Source organism: Mugil cephalus, chromosome 6 (genome assembly GCF_022458985.1).
Source record: "Mugil cephalus isolate CIBA_MC_2020 chromosome 6, CIBA_Mcephalus_1.1, whole genome shotgun sequence".
In the NCBI taxonomy this organism is placed as follows: domain Eukaryota; kingdom Metazoa; phylum Chordata; class Actinopteri; order Mugiliformes; family Mugilidae; genus Mugil; species Mugil cephalus.
Window position 1 is genome coordinate 7,919,414 of NC_061775.1, and position 15,601 is coordinate 7,935,014.

General features: G+C 43.1%; 1 long non-coding RNA gene across 1 annotated transcript; it reads left to right on the forward strand.

Moving 5' to 3' along the window:
- Window positions 1-21: 21 nt before the first annotated feature.
- LOC125009857 lies at window positions 22-4,305 on the forward strand. Its single transcript, XR_007112990.1, has 3 exons — window positions 22-203; window positions 3,617-3,868; window positions 4,215-4,305. It is a non-coding gene; the product is annotated as an uncharacterized LOC125009857 (long non-coding RNA).
- The last annotated feature ends 11,296 nt before the right edge of the window (window positions 4,306-15,601 follow it).

A 15,601-nucleotide genomic window follows, 5' to 3' on the forward strand; every position in this document is an offset into this window, starting at 1 on the left:
GGCCAGTCGTCCTAAGAGCCCACATGAGCTCGGCCCGTGTCCTTTACGGGAACAGACTGTGGGGTTGCCAGGCAACCAGCGGGGACTCCGCGAAGTCGGTCTGCTCAGTGCACAACTCGCATAAAACCACAACTTGTCCGTTTTAAGACTCCTGATACTGCATGGACTAAACGAACGGGAAAATTGCTTTGTGGGCTTAAGAGGTACTGGTAGGCGCACCTTTAAACATCATCGCCACAGAACCAAGCTGCCTCTTCAATCCTTTATCCTCATCCAACTGTCAGCATAAAAACGAAGTGAACATTTGCTAAAATGTTAAGCCGTTCCCTCCGGAGTGTGTGTGGGCTGCTGCTGCAGCAAACTTTTCTTCTCGTTGTATTAACTATTTTGGTAACTTCTTTCTAAAAATATTCTGTGATTAGTTTTGTTGTGGAAATGAGTCTATTGTGAGCATCTGCCTTCTAACCTCTTTTGGTCATTTATTTAATTATTTTTTCTCGTTTCTGTTGAATCATTTCTGGCCTTTGTTGGTCGCTGTGCTTGTTAGGGGATTATCTTCACCTCTTGTCAGTGATACGGCTTAAATCCTCGCGTTCCCTCCCTCAGCCATCTTTGTTGCTCTCTCGCCGCAGCGGTTGCTGTTGCTCTCTGAGCTTTTGTCACCTCTGTTTCTGGGTTATGTCCCACGAGGCAGGATTAGTGGTTAGCAAGCTAACTTTGGGCTTAGCCCTGGCTGGCTTTGTGGTCTCGCTGCAGTGCCTCACTTTTCACTCCGTGTATCACCATGGTAACTTACGTAACCTGCAACGCTATCAGATTCAAGTATGTAAAAGTCTGAATCCTCACCAATCACTGCTGTTGGTGATTGCTCACTTAAAAGTAATGATTTGCTGGCGTGATTAATGTCTTCCCACCTGTAGCTGTCCCCTTTCATAGCTGGTGCACACCAGGCTGTTCCTTTGTTCTTTCCAAAACCTCAGTGTGACCATTAAATATGGTTTCAGTGAAAAGTGCACCCACTGTGCCTGGGTGACAAAGCAGACTTATGTTTTTTTTTTTTTTCTAACTGACTGACATGAAAAACAGTCGAGCAACACGGTCTGCAGTTTATTTGCTGCAGTCCTCTAGGTTTGGCAACGGAATCGGGATCACTCTCAGATAAACTGCTCATTTTTATTCATCACAATAGTTGTTTTTGTTAAAAAAAAAAAAAAAGGAGCATCAGTGTCAAAGAAATCAATTTCATTGCTGTATTTCCCTTGTTTGCAGTTTCAGTCCAATTTCTCGTTCACTGCTGTATTTGGAAAATAAGATTTTCTTTTATTATGCCTCTGTGGCAGCAGGAATTCACTGTGTTGCATTTGGTTTGTTGGGTCCGTATGAATGTACGTCTTTCTTACAAGTGCAATCGATATCCCTGGAACGGCTTCAGGGAATTTCTTCAGGTTTGGTGCCAATGTTTACTTGGACTAAAGGATCAACTGAGTAGAATTCTGCGTTTTAAGCTCAAAGGTCAGTGTGACTGAAAACATGTTGTGACCCTTAAGTCAAATTAAATTTACAATAAATGTCCACTTGGACCCAAAGACGAATTTATTCTATCTTGGGTCAGTATTTAAGCAGCGGCTGGAGGGAATTTTGTCAAGAAACATCAACATGGACTCACATATTTATTTAAATCTTCACCTCATGCACAAATCTGAACAGACAGGGAAGTAAACTGGAACTTTACTGGTTGATGGAGGCTGGTAACCACAAGGCAGGAATCCTAGTTGATCACAGTTTCCTGAAGAAAATCCCATCTGTCTCCTGCTTGCTGTCACTGCTGAAAAATGGCAGAAGATTTGACTCGATGATGAAGGATTTGTTTGAACAAACGTAAATTATGAATAAAGTTGTTGGGTATCAGAAGTCACAGTTCAGTGTCACCTGAAACGGCTCGGTGGGTAGGCTGACTGCACTGAGGCAAATAAGCCGACGCTTCACAAGGTAAAACAGTCACTATAGCCTGTTCCAGACTTTATGAGCTGTGGGCACTTGGGCAGATTGTCTTAATGAGTCGGGTGATTAATGCTTGTGCCGGTGTCAGCCGAGGGACACAGCGTCGGGGCTGGGGCAGCGCTGCAGTGCTCTGCGCGCTCCTCTTTCGGACCAGATGACAAACTGACTCCTTGACTTTCCGCCCGGAAAGTTCAGACACTCAAGAGGAGATGGGGATTTCAGTTTTTGCAAAAATAGTAGCCAGACTAGTTGTGTACATTGAGGCTAAATAAATCTGGAACTTCCAGAGAATCCATTTGTCTTTCTTTGGGATAAATCAGTAGCTGGAGATAGCTGTAGTTAACGATTAAAGAAGCTCAGCTGCCTAAAGCCATAGATGGCATCTTTTGTAAACCGAGCAGAGTGTGTCGGAAATTAGAATGACACGATACCGCTTAGCGCTCATAAATCATTGAGTTTAGGAGGACAACATTTGGCATTCTTTGGGGTCCAACTAATTTTAATAAAGCGGGAAATGGGCAGAAACGTGAGGCACATCTGTCGACTGCTGCAGCAATTAACAGGATCTTGAGTCACAGTTCCGTTTCCTGGCAGAGCCCCTCGCTCATCACCACGTGGAAATTTTCTGCTCCAGTTTGAGCGAGGTTCTCTAATTAAGTCATTAAAAAGCAGAGCATTCGCACAATATGCTCTGCTGCCTTCATTACAAAGCACAATCACGAGTGATTTATTCACGCACAGTGAGGGGAGACGTCAGATCCCATTCACCGTCTGTATACGTGTTTGTGGGAGCGCTCCGTGAGCCCCTGTCTCTCCTCTGTCTTTTGTGTGTGTTCGCTTGCCAGTTTATTAGGCACATCGTTAAAAATAAAAATAAAAAATCATTTCACAGTCTTGCACTAAATGTTAGCCTCACTGAGGTTAACATTTGTTTCGGTTGTTGACTGTTTCCATTTTGGAGGCTGCGGTTCGTACAACTATCAAATTATGTTGAACCCACATATTTTTTTTATTTAGTTTTTTAATGGCACCACAAGCTGTATCCTCCAAAACCCTCCTTTCCGTTGCTGTTTCAACATAAGCAGCGGGACTGTTACATTAACATACATTCGTTTTCACTGGTGTACCCAACGAATTAGCAAGTCAGAGAATATTCTTCAAGCTTTAAATTACTGAGAGAGGACGCGTGATGGAGCATAATGGAATCTGTGCGTCCAAGAGGATGGACTACTCGCTTTTAGGGAGAATACACAGATCAGCCACAACATTAAAACGGGAGACTTTTGAACCTGGCATTTGTGTGGATGTCACTTAGACATGTAGCACCCACCTAGACCAGACCAGGCACCCGCACTCCCTGATGGCAAAACAGTTTAGGAACAACTAAAAAAAAAAAAAAAAAAAAAAAAATGACAAACAGCTTGAGGTGTTGACCTGGCCTGACCATATACAGATCACGAATTTCAGACGTTCATCCAAATAATTCAGAGGTTGTTTACTAATGCAATTTACAGCAGCACAACGTTAGCGCTGCCTTGAGACAGTAGGCTGTAATGCAGGTGTATGTCAGCTGGAATGTATATCTGAGCGCAGTGCTGCTTTTGTTCCCCCCCAGGCCTACCAACTCTGCTTATTGATGTGATGGCCAGGATTTATGAAGTGTGCCTTTTCTCCCGCTTCACGCATCACCGCCCAGGATCCCTGCGTGCTCGTGATGCGGTCGGAGGCCCAAAGGGCATTCCTGTCACCGCCACAACCTGGCCTGTGATGCCCGAGGAAGGAAGCGGGCCTGCAGTAACAACCGGCGCACGGGCAGGCCTCGTAGGGTACCACAGTGTGAAGGGAAGCCGAGGCGTATCATTTCATGGTGAGGTTGTGGGGATTTGTCCCGGGGAATAGCAGGGGATGTAACGGTTCAGGGAACCTAACTCAGGAACAGGACAATGGGAGAGGAATTGGCCGCCTTGAAAAAGCCGTTGTGTTTTTTTTTTTTAGAAAGAGTTCAAAATTACACACCAAGCTTCACAGCGATGACACTGAGACTGTAACAATAGCGCTGGTTTTATTTTCTTTGAAGTGGCTGTTTTCACCTCTCTTCAGCTTTAGTTGTCTAGACAAGGAGGGGAACTAATCCTCGCGCTCTGTATTCCAGCGGCTGAATGCGAGACCCAACCTCCCATCCTCTTAATCTCTTTGTCTCGCTTTACTCACAGCAACACACCTTGTGAACATGAGCGGCCGGGCATCAGAGCGCCACTTCACAGACCCTCCTCCTCCTCCCCCTCCCTCCTCCTCTCTCAAGGTAAGAAGAGGCGAGTGGCGCACAGAGATCACTGTGCACCATTAGTCAGTCGTTGTTTTGGAGGTTGACACGTGTCAGCGGTATTTGATTTCCTAAATACTTGCTGTGAGGCGAAGCAGGAAACTTGTAAGCGCATATCTTAGCTTTATAAAGCTTTAGCTTTATTTACCTGTTACATCTGACGCCGTTACCAAATTTACCAGCATGGGAGGCTGAATCAGTTCCTGTTCAGAATGTAAAACAATTTCTTAGCAACAGCCCGGCGCACATTTGTGCAATTATTCAATTTCCGCATGAACATTTTTTACTGAAAACATTACCGCCGATGATAGAACAGAAGGTGAAGATGAGCTCACAGGAAGGAAAAGGCTACGAATGATTAAAAAGAGAGGAACTGAGTCAAAGTCACAACATCACAATAAAAAGGTGAATGCTGTTTTCAGCTGCTGAAAACCCTAGCTGCAGTACATATACAGCAGTAGCTCACTTCATGACAGGGACAGTCGGCACTGGTTTGCTGGAGTTGTTATACTGTCACAATCCAAAACTAATATTGTACAATCATTCAAGTGAAGATTATTACACCCACCGTCAACAAACTCAGATGCTCTAGGTTCAGTTGTATGTTAGAAAAAAGAGAACATTTGCCACTGGGAACAAACAAATGAATGTTGTTGAGTCAAAGACCCACACGCCGTTGTGCCCGCTGATGTTCTGCAGCTGTTGTAGTTCATCACATGTAAGCTGAAAGGAACTGATCACGCTGTAATTGTCTCAGTGGTTTCAGATGCTGTGCTTACATGAACACTGGTATTCCTCCAATAACCAGAATAGTAGCGAGTGTCTCGTGTAAAGCGCCTCAGCCAGAACAGACTGGTCCGTTTGGCAGGAGTTCTCATTCAGATTCAGAGGAGCGAAGTCAACTTTTGATAATGCGTTCTAGTGCTTAATAACCATGTAAACTCCTGGAGTAGACACATAATTTCTGCACACATCTCCACGAGCTGATATGAGCTAAGTTTCCCGGGGCTCTAAAGATTGTGATATAGTGATAATGTGCGAATGTGTAAAAACACGTCGAGCCAATCTTCCTTTTATGAATGAAATCTTGTGAATGAAGTTGGAGAAAAACCTCTACTGTTATCATATTTGTGGCAGATTCGATCCTCCAGTTCTGATAGATGTCGTTTAAACACTTTGTATCTAACTGATTATTTTAATGATTATTTGTTCCGCGTTGACCCCTCATGGGAAATTATTTTCCCGCATCCATTCGTTCACACAGTAGTCTGAGCACTCGGAGCAGTCAGCTGCTGCCTCTTTTGTGAAGCGCCTGGGGAGCGATTTGTGGGTTCATGTACCTCAGCCGTGGACATAGATGGAGATGACCTTCGATCACAAGGCTGCTTCCCTTGCCGCTGCTCCACAGCTCCACGAGAAAAGGTGCACGTTTCTGCCTGGTTTCGAATGTTTTGTGCGTTTGACGAACGTTACAACCGGTATGACACCATGCCAGCTTAGCATCCATGAACAGTTTGAATCTCTCATCACAATGATTTCAGTGGAAACATAGGAATGGTTTTTCACTTGACTATTTTTTTTTTTTTCTGGCAGTTGCTTGTAATACTTCATTTCTGTTAAGCTAACACTAAACAAATACCTAATGTTTTGTCCAGGTCCTAATCCAGATTTAAATCGTCTTTTAAATCTGGCGTTTCACTTGATTGCTGAATAGATTTAGCGAATCATGTGTTTATCGTACATGTCCTTTATTGTGAGGGGCAATCTCATCTCATCTCATCTCCTACTAACTAAATAATAGTGCCAGAGACACATGAGGGAATGATGGTTACACAAAAAGACTTAACCGGAGAGAAAATGATCCCGCCCTTCCCACAGAGTGAAGTCAGGTGCTTGAGCTGGAAAAACACTCAGGCAGCTGTGCTTGAGCACCTAAACATTCGGAGCCGACCCAGTTCAAACCCCACAAATTGTTTCTGCAACAATTAAAGTGGATAGCACCTTCATTTAGGAGCTGTCATTCTCATTACGGCTTGTTGTGTTTCCCTGAGTGTGACAGATAGCAACAGAAAAGACCCGCTGGGTCCTGTGGGAGGCGCGGGTGGGCGGAGCGGCTTGTAGGTGCTTATTCAGTCGAGAGGGTAAGTGTTTCGGGCGACAGATGTGCGGTTGCGTCGCCGAGCGTGTCAAGAAAGTTGTCATGCTACAGAGCAGAGCAGAGCAGTCGGGGGATACATATGTGCAGATGTGTGCTGGTTGATGGGGTTGGATGAATCATTTGATTGCGCCACGCAGTCTGTGCATCGGCGTGTGTGTGTGTTGAGATGTTGTCAGACGGGCTTCCTCTTTAATCTGTGCAGACAGTGCATGAAGGTGGAAGGACCCACGACTGATGGTTCGCCCCCCAGTCTGAAAGATGAAGAAATAATAGAGGAGGAGGATGGGTGTATGTGGCTGGGGTTGAGAGCACAGGGACTGGCGGCAGGAGTCTCGGGGATCAGGGGTTCTCGGTCCGTCGCCGAGGCAACAGCATCATTGTCTGGGTCGATTCACTCAATCCCCACCTGTCCGCCCGCTCCGTCTGGTCAAAAGCAATTGAATGGCTGCCTGAATGGATTCCAAAGTCAGCCGTAAGAGCCTGGTCCATTTTCATTTCAATGCATTTCAACTGCATTTCAAACAGTTTCACTTTCAATTCTCCCTCCATTGTGGGCCCCAACATAATGCGGTCCTCTCCTCTGGTCCCGGCCTCCTCCCCCAAGTACACCCAGCGCACAGGGTATGAACTCAACAGACAGGTGCCATGCTGCTCAGAATGACAATTTGCCTTTTGGAAATCAGCCTCTGGCTCCATTGTGTTTCCTGAAATTGAGTTAGCCCATCAGCAGGCACTCAACAGCTCCCTCCTGTCCTCCCCTCCCAGCTCTCCCTCCCTCCCTCCCTCCCTCCCTCCCTCTATCCCTCCCTCCCTCTTTCTCTCTCGATTTCTGTCAGGCCCTTTAATGTTAAAGCTAGTGGGGCTTTCATTGGAATGTATTCACAACAATAGAAACATACTTTAAATTGGAAAAGAGCGCTGTATTATGCAACTGCTGGGGAGATGTCCGTCATAAAGGCCGTAATAAAAAAAAAGGGCCGGTCCACGTGCAAGTGAGCAGGCAGCAGGTATTCATATCATGCGCTCAAATGGTTTCAGTGCAGCCTCGACGATTAATTTTAGACGACTCCAAACACACAGAGAGGGCTGAAAAAATCCAACCTTGCTTCTACAATAAAAAAAGAAATGATTCTACTTTTAAATAAGAAAGTCCCAACACTGCTGTGCCACTATAAAACAATATTACAAAGCCTCATGAAGCGACTACCTTTCTCCCGTATCTCCAGTACGGCCGACTAGCAGCAACCCCGGCATTATTTACGTTCAGGTTAGGCGGTGTTCTGTGAAGTCCTGGCTGGCCAACAGAGACACTGTCCCCAGTCCAGGCTAATTAACTACTGCATCCAAAAGCAAATGAGTTATCCGTCAGGAGAAGCGGGTGAGAGATTCATCCATCTCGAGTCTTCCTGACGAACATATGGTCAGACCTTTTAATTACACTGTATTGCACAAGTAGCACAACTGACCTCATTACGGCTGCAGTGAGGCTTAGTTTTTGCAATAATGGCATGAAGGCAACAATAAGAATCCAGAGGACTAATCCTGTCTGTTAATTGAATGACTGTGTACAGCTATCAGAAGTGAAATTATTTGCAACCTCTCATAGCTTTTCTAATCAGGCGTGGTGGTATCTAGGAAAGCACTTGCTCCTCGCCAGTGACGGATAGGCACACAACACAGTGTTCTTAGAGCTAATAGATGTCACAGTAAAGCCTTTTTATCTGTATTTGTTACGACGGCTCAGTTTGTTGAACTGAATTTTGCTATTCTCACCCCACGCCAGGGAGAACAGAGAGTTTATTCTTCTGTTTAATCTTTGATCGCATACCTCATTTACACAGTATTCAGTTACAAAAGGTGAAAGCAGGAGAAAACTATTCTCGGGGGAATGGAGATACAGGGGTTGTTACTGTCAGCTTTACAGTCGCCTTACTTCATCTCCTTAGTCAGATCATCATTCTTTATCAATGGATTAGTTGTACCCTCTGCTGGTGGTGCCATTATCTCTATACAATATTCATGTACATTATATACATACACTGCGCAGCCATAACATTATGACCACTGGCAGGTGAAGTAAATAACATTGGACAGTTTGTTCTGCTTTTGGACCTGTTATTCATGTGGATGTCATTTAAACAAGTACCACCCACCTAGATTAGACCAGGCACCCCACCCCATAGTAATGACACTCCTTAATAGCAGCAGCCATCCCCAGCAGGATGCAAATACAGAAAACAGTTTAGGAACTGGTCTCCAAATTCACTAGATGCCAAACTAATCAAGTATCTGTGGGATGATCCACAGAGGTTCCTCCCCTCAGCCCGTAGGACCCAAACTTCCCCACTTGCAGGACACCACAGGACACCCTCAGAAGATCCATGTCCATTCTCTGATGAGTCACAACTGTTCTGGAGGTTTAATGGAGACCTACATTATATTAGGAAGGTGGTGTTAATGTTGTGGCTGATGGGTATATTCCCATGGTTGCATTTATTAGTATTGTCATATAAATGTACGTTAAAAATGTAGTTCTAGTTGCTGTTGTCTTATGTATGCTCACATTAAATATTACATTAATATTTTTATTATTACTAATATACTATTAAAAATTTAATTAAAAAAATGTTGGAATTTCATTGTTAATATTCACAATATAAGTTAATTCAAGTAACACAGCTTATTCTGTGGTTGCCTCACTTAGTAGAAAATAGAAAAAATCCGGTACTGAGAAGAAGACTCCCAGTTTGTGTGATCCAGCTGATGCTGAACAGTGACTAGCAGTGTGTCTCAGGTGGAGGTGCACAGTATTATCCGAGATGGAAGCTATTTTATATCAGGACGTTTGTATTCTCGGTGACTCAGAGCTGTCAAAAACCTTTCCACATACAAAATACAAAATATTCAGAGAATGATGATGGTCGGAAGTTCGGGGTTGTGTTGTGAAAACACAATTGACACAGTGTGATTCTGTGGAAAAAATGGCCTTGATTAGGTCTTTCCTTTGTTATAAAACTGCTGATGTCTTAACTGTTCAACAGAAGGCTCTTCCCCTTCTCAGCGGGGGCAGCTATGGCTCAGTAGGTAGAGCAGATTGTCCACAAAACGGAGGATTAGTGGTTCGATCGGCTGCATGTTGGAGTGTCCTCGAGCAAGGCACGGCGCCCCCGGTAGCTCCCAGCCAGGCAGTGGTGCATGAGTGTGCGACCGTACAAGAGATTCGAAAAAGCGCCGTATGAATACAAGACTATTTATCATTCATGATCATCTCCTATTCATAGACAGTATTTACTCTCTTTTGTCTCTCACTGGTGCAGTCAGACTCAATTCTTATGGTAACACACCAGTGGGATTTCATTATGTGGCGTGTTTCAGCAAATACTACTTCTTCCCCTGTCCGTCATTGCATATATCCCGAAGTCCGTACCAACTTCTCCTCACAAAATGTTGTGGGTCGAGGAAGTTCGGTCTGGCTTCTAGACTATGCAGCTACAGCAATTACTTGCATTACAGATTCAGCATAAGGAAATTTGCATTACACCTTAGGTAGCATAATAGTAGGTGGTGCGGTGGTAAACAATAGGTTCTCATGAATAATGCAAATATTATGTAAATAACTTCCAGGGCAATTTGGGCTGAAAGGAAAGATGGATTTTGAGACATCAAGAAAAGACTTTGGTGGAATATGGCCACAGACATGTTTAAAATACACAGTGTTAATGAAAAAGTGTAAAAGTTCATAGTACTAGATCTTTGATCGTCTTTGAGAGAACGTCAGTCATCTGAAACCATCCAGTCACCTTTACCGTATTTACTGCTCCTGCGTTTCTCTTTGAGTGTGTTTCCACTTTCCAGATGCAGCTGGAAGAGGATTTATAAGTGCTGACAACTGAAAGGCTGTCATCTAGAATAAGCCCTGAGAGAGCGATTAATTACTCGTCTCCTACTTTCAACATGGTGCGTGCTTGTTACTTGTTTTACTCACCGAGGTACTGTCAAGAGTATTTTCACTGTCTCTTCAAGAAAAAACTTGCATTTTGGATGTGTGCTCTGTGAGTTCATATTACTAAAACAATTGAGGGATATATTTTACCATCGTAACTCATCAGCGTCAAAGTGTTTTATTTATTTATTTATTTTTAGGGGAAGTTTGGTTTTTATTGGAGATTTGATTGTGAAATATTCACAAGAAATAGAGTATGAGAAAGGGGCGCATGCACCAGGATTCAAAACCTTATGTGTCTCATTGTTAACACATTCACATATGTACAGTGTGTTCTTTCATGTATAGTAGTTACAGTTAGATGTTGTGAGTGTTCTCCTTGGGGGCAGCTCAAAATGGAAAATAAAAAAAATAAAAAAAACTGTCAATGCAAACTCCGTCTACACCGCTCTCCTGCCATCAAACATGTTATCGTCCCAGACAGAATTATCCCATATGAGCCCCTTCGGGGGCTTTTTCAAACCTGGATAATTGTATTTTTCTGGTTTGTTTACATTTCAGATTTTTCTTGCAGCATGCAGGTGGTGCAATCTAAACGCAGTTACTAGTGAATTGAATGGGAATGTTCTTCACCGAAGTAATACATCAATGTCAAGCAAGACTGAGATCTGCTGGTGGAATATGATTTTCTCTCTATCTGTAGAAATAACTTCCCAACTCCATAACGTGAAAATAAACTGCTATATTTGCCAGCCACGGGCCACTTACCAGATGGCGCACGTGGATGGTGGCTAAATTAATAATAATAAAAAAAGAAATAACTCAGCGTACCTACAGGAAGTAGTGAGGAATACACTTGATCCACAGAAAGACGACATCACAGATGGATCTGACACTTCACGACCCTCTGCTCGTGAATGAGATTATAAAGAGAAATCTGGTTTTCAGTTTCATCTCTGGGGCGACTGAGAGTCATGCTGTAGATCAGAGAGAAACAGCTTTATGAATGTGTTATTGAGACCAGCTCGCCCTCACTGGCTGCAACAAGGAGTGAGGTCTTAAGTGCACCAAAATGATGCAAAATGACAACCACCTAACTGCAGACATTTTATTATGTTGCTGTTTAATGAACGCTAAGATCAGATAATTGAAGCTCGGGGCAAAGTAATGGGCTTTTTTTCTTTTCTTTTTTGTGTGCACTTCTTGGCTCATATCCTGTATCTATTGTCCACATCGCCTCGTCCACAGGCCATTAATTCTGTACAACCTGTAAAAAATCTTGCAAGAGCCAGTGACCTGAATGGAGCTCGCCTAACAGAGACAGTACAAATCACGGTTAACAACAGCAGTATCCATCCCAGTGTGTACATCTTTGTGTCGTTGTGTACGACTTGATTTTAAATACCACCTGTCTGTATATAATTATTTGTGTGTGTGTGGTAATAGTGAACGCCTTGAAGGTACATTACGACCAAGAACAGCTCTCTATCTTCACTATTGGATTACACTGAAAACAGCATTTGTTTTATGGCAGGTCACTGAGTTTTTGACGCAGAAGCAGTGTTGACGGGCAGGTTGCCTGGCTTTTGATGGGTTCTCTGTTTTTTTTTTTTTTTTTTTTTTAAATTATGTAGGGCTTTTTTGAGACAGTATGAAAAGAAGCTGACAGAGGAGAGAGAAATGGGGGATGACACTCAAAAATATCCTTGGCCAAATGTGAACTCTGTTAGCTCTGATTCGGAGTATATTATTAAGGATAATATCTGTTTGACCCACCTCAGTTTAACCTTTGTTAAATTTTTGTTGCATTTTTGTTTTTCTCTTGGAAGTTCTGTCTAAAGATGTCCAGAGTTGTCTGATCAATTGCCACTTATTGTGGTGAACTGGGCTGCAACTACCAATTACTTTCATTGAGCAATTTCTTGATTATGCTACAGTACCAATTTCATGGTTCAAGGGTCACGGGTCCAACCACCTGAGTAGAAACCAAATGCACAATGTTGCCAAAAGTATTTGCTCAACCATCCAAATAATCTAATTCAGGCGTTTCAATCTCGCCCATAGCCACAGTTGTATAAAATCAAGCATCTAGGCAGGCAGACTTCTTCTACAAACATTTGTGAAAGAATGGGTCGCTTTCAGGAGCTCATTGAATTCCAGCTTGGTACTGTGACATGATGCCATCTGTGCAACAAGTCCAGTCATGAAATTTCCTCATTACTAAAAATTCCACAGTCAACTGTCAGTGGTATTGTAACAAAATCAAATTGATTGGGAACGACAGCAACTCAGCCACATAAAATGTCAGAGAGGGTTCAGTGGATGTTGAGGCACATAGTGCACAGAGGTCGGCAACTTTCTTCAGAGTTAATGGCTCCAGACCTCCAAACTTTATGTGGCCTTCAGATTAGCTCAAGAACAGTCCATGGAGAGCTTCATGAAACGGGTTTCCATGGCTACATCCAAGCCATACATCACCAAGTGCAATGCAAAGCGTCAGTGGTGTAAAGTATGCCACCACTGGACTCCAGAGCAGTGGAGACATTCTCTGGACGGATGAATTACACTTCTCCTTCTGTCAATTTGATGGACCAATCTGGGTTCGGCAGCTGCTAGGAGAACGGTACAGTACTGGGAAGTTAGACGGAGTGGGTATAATGTTTTTCAGGAGCTGGGCTTGGCCCCTTATTTCCAATGAAAGAAACTCTGAATGCTTCAGCAAACCAAGAGATTTTGGACAATTCCATGATCCCAACTTTGTGGGAACAGTTTGAGGATTAACCCCTTCCTGTTCCAATATGACTGTACACCAATGCACAAAGCAAGGTCCATAAAGTGAAAGGACGAGGGAGTTTGGTGAGGAAGAACTTGACTAGTCTGCACAGAGTCCTGACCTCAACCTGACAGAACACCTTTGGGATGAATTAGAGTGAAGACAGTGAGTGAGGCCTTCTCGTCCAACATCAGTGTCTGACCTCACAAATGCGCTGCTAGAAGAACGGTCAAAAATTGCCATAAACACACTCCTAAACCTTGCGGAAAGCCTTCCCAGAACAGTTGAAGAGTTATAGCTGCAAAGGGTGGTCTGATATTATATTGAACCCTATGGATTAAGAATGGGATGTCACTTAAGTTCATATGCGTGTAAAGGCAAGTGAACGAATACTTTTGACATTATAGTGTATGTCAACCCTGCAATCATATAAACACAGAGACAAGAAAACATATAGAGTGGTGATGTTTGCGCCAGAGATTATTTGACCATTTGGCTTGATAAAAGACGTATTATGATGTTTGATTATGATAATTGTTGGCTGTTTGTTGAATCTGTGGATTGCCTGATGGATATGAATATTTTCAGCACAAGTCCAGAAGGCTCAGCTGATTAATCCTCGTGTTTTTCACAAAAGCAGTCTTTCATACAGCCATACTTTGTCATCCCAGTCACATTGTTTTTGTTATTGATTCCTCAGTTACGAGGTACGCCGAGTTGCAGGACTATTTCTATAGCAGCAGGGGTTAAAGAGCATGCTACAGCAAATTCTACGCTTTTCTTCGTTGCTCATTCTCTATTTCCCTCTTTTTTTTTGTTCTCTTCCTCGCAGTAAATATCCTCATTCACAAGGCACAGCTGAGTTGTGGTGGGAAAAATAATAGATTCTTGGATGTATTGCAAATGTGTCTTGAACCGTTCAGCACACACAAAACTTCTTATTTGGAGTTTGAAATAGCCTTTTATGAATAAAACATTTCTTAGTGAAGAGATTCACAGGACATGAGAAAAATATTTGAATTTGTTTGATAGTTGTGTCATGAGAAGTAAAGTAGATGTAGTTATCATACTGCATAACTGACAAAGCTAGTGTGTCTAGGAAGTGAATATTAATATATTATCAAGAAGGAGGCTCAGATTGTTTAAAGTCATACACATCGATTCACCAGATTTATTCTTGTTTATACAAACTGACACCTGTGCTGCCACAATATACATATATTAAAATCCATTATTTGAGAGACACTCAATAATAATTGAATGAACCTCTGAATATATGTGTTTTTCTGTTCTTTGTCTAGCTCTGCGACCATTTGTCCAGGCCCATAGAGCAGATGGGAGTAGCCAGTCGAGTGTCCAGTTCTCTGTTTGATCTTCTAACAATGAGTAAAGTTATGCCAAAAGTGGCAGCCAATTCATTTGAATAAGAAAAACTATCAAATTTAGTGTGCAAATTATCGCCGGGTTTCAAAAACCACAGACATAAAGAATGCAGGCAATCTAACACTACTTGTTGTTACCTGTAAGGCAGCAAACGCGATTCAAGCCAAGGTTTTAGGCATCTCTTTTACTCAGAAATATAACAATGCGAACCTTGAAGAGGCAGCGACATGGAGGCAGTGGAAGGGAAGACAAACAAAAAACGACAGTTTGCTGTGGCTCAAAGTGTTACCTAATCTGGCCCATGTAACTTGACGTAGTAAGCTACCATCAGACTCATACTGTAGCCTCAGACTGTCCATTAGCAAACTACTGTTCAGTTTGTAAAAGACAATGGGATTAAAGTCATTAGACTTTTCACCACATTCAATATTAATGATGAATATGCTGTTGTGTGTGTGTGTCATAATGTTACAAAATACAGGAACCAGACTCAAACCAGTCATCGTAGCTGCGCTTTGCTCTTATTCTTACACAAGCGTATGACACTACTTTAGATGTCTGTTAGAAATGCAATGTATTAAAGCACTTGGCTTACAGGAGTTTGATCATGGATGCATACATGCGGTTTGATGTGCTTAGCATATGAGCTGCACTGTATCCTCGCTAGCTCTGACGCAAGCATGTGAAGTTGGTGAGATCAGTGGTTGTGTTTCCAGAATGTTGTGACATACCCTCTGCTATGTTTGCGCGTCGGCGCGTTCAAAAAGCGTGTGCATGTTTTGACACGACTCATTTACTGTGTATGTGTTGACCCTCCACATTGCGATGCCACGCGCCATGTTTCAGTTGCTCTGAGTGCTGCAGGGTAGGAACTGCTTGTACAATATGTGTGTGCATTTGGGGAGAGGATAATGAGCAGCAGATACTGGTGCAGCGTGAGAGTCAGAGAAGAGGCACGAGGAACCAGGTGTCACGTGTTCATTGTCTTTCTGCCGACATCAAACAGAGCAGTACATGGCG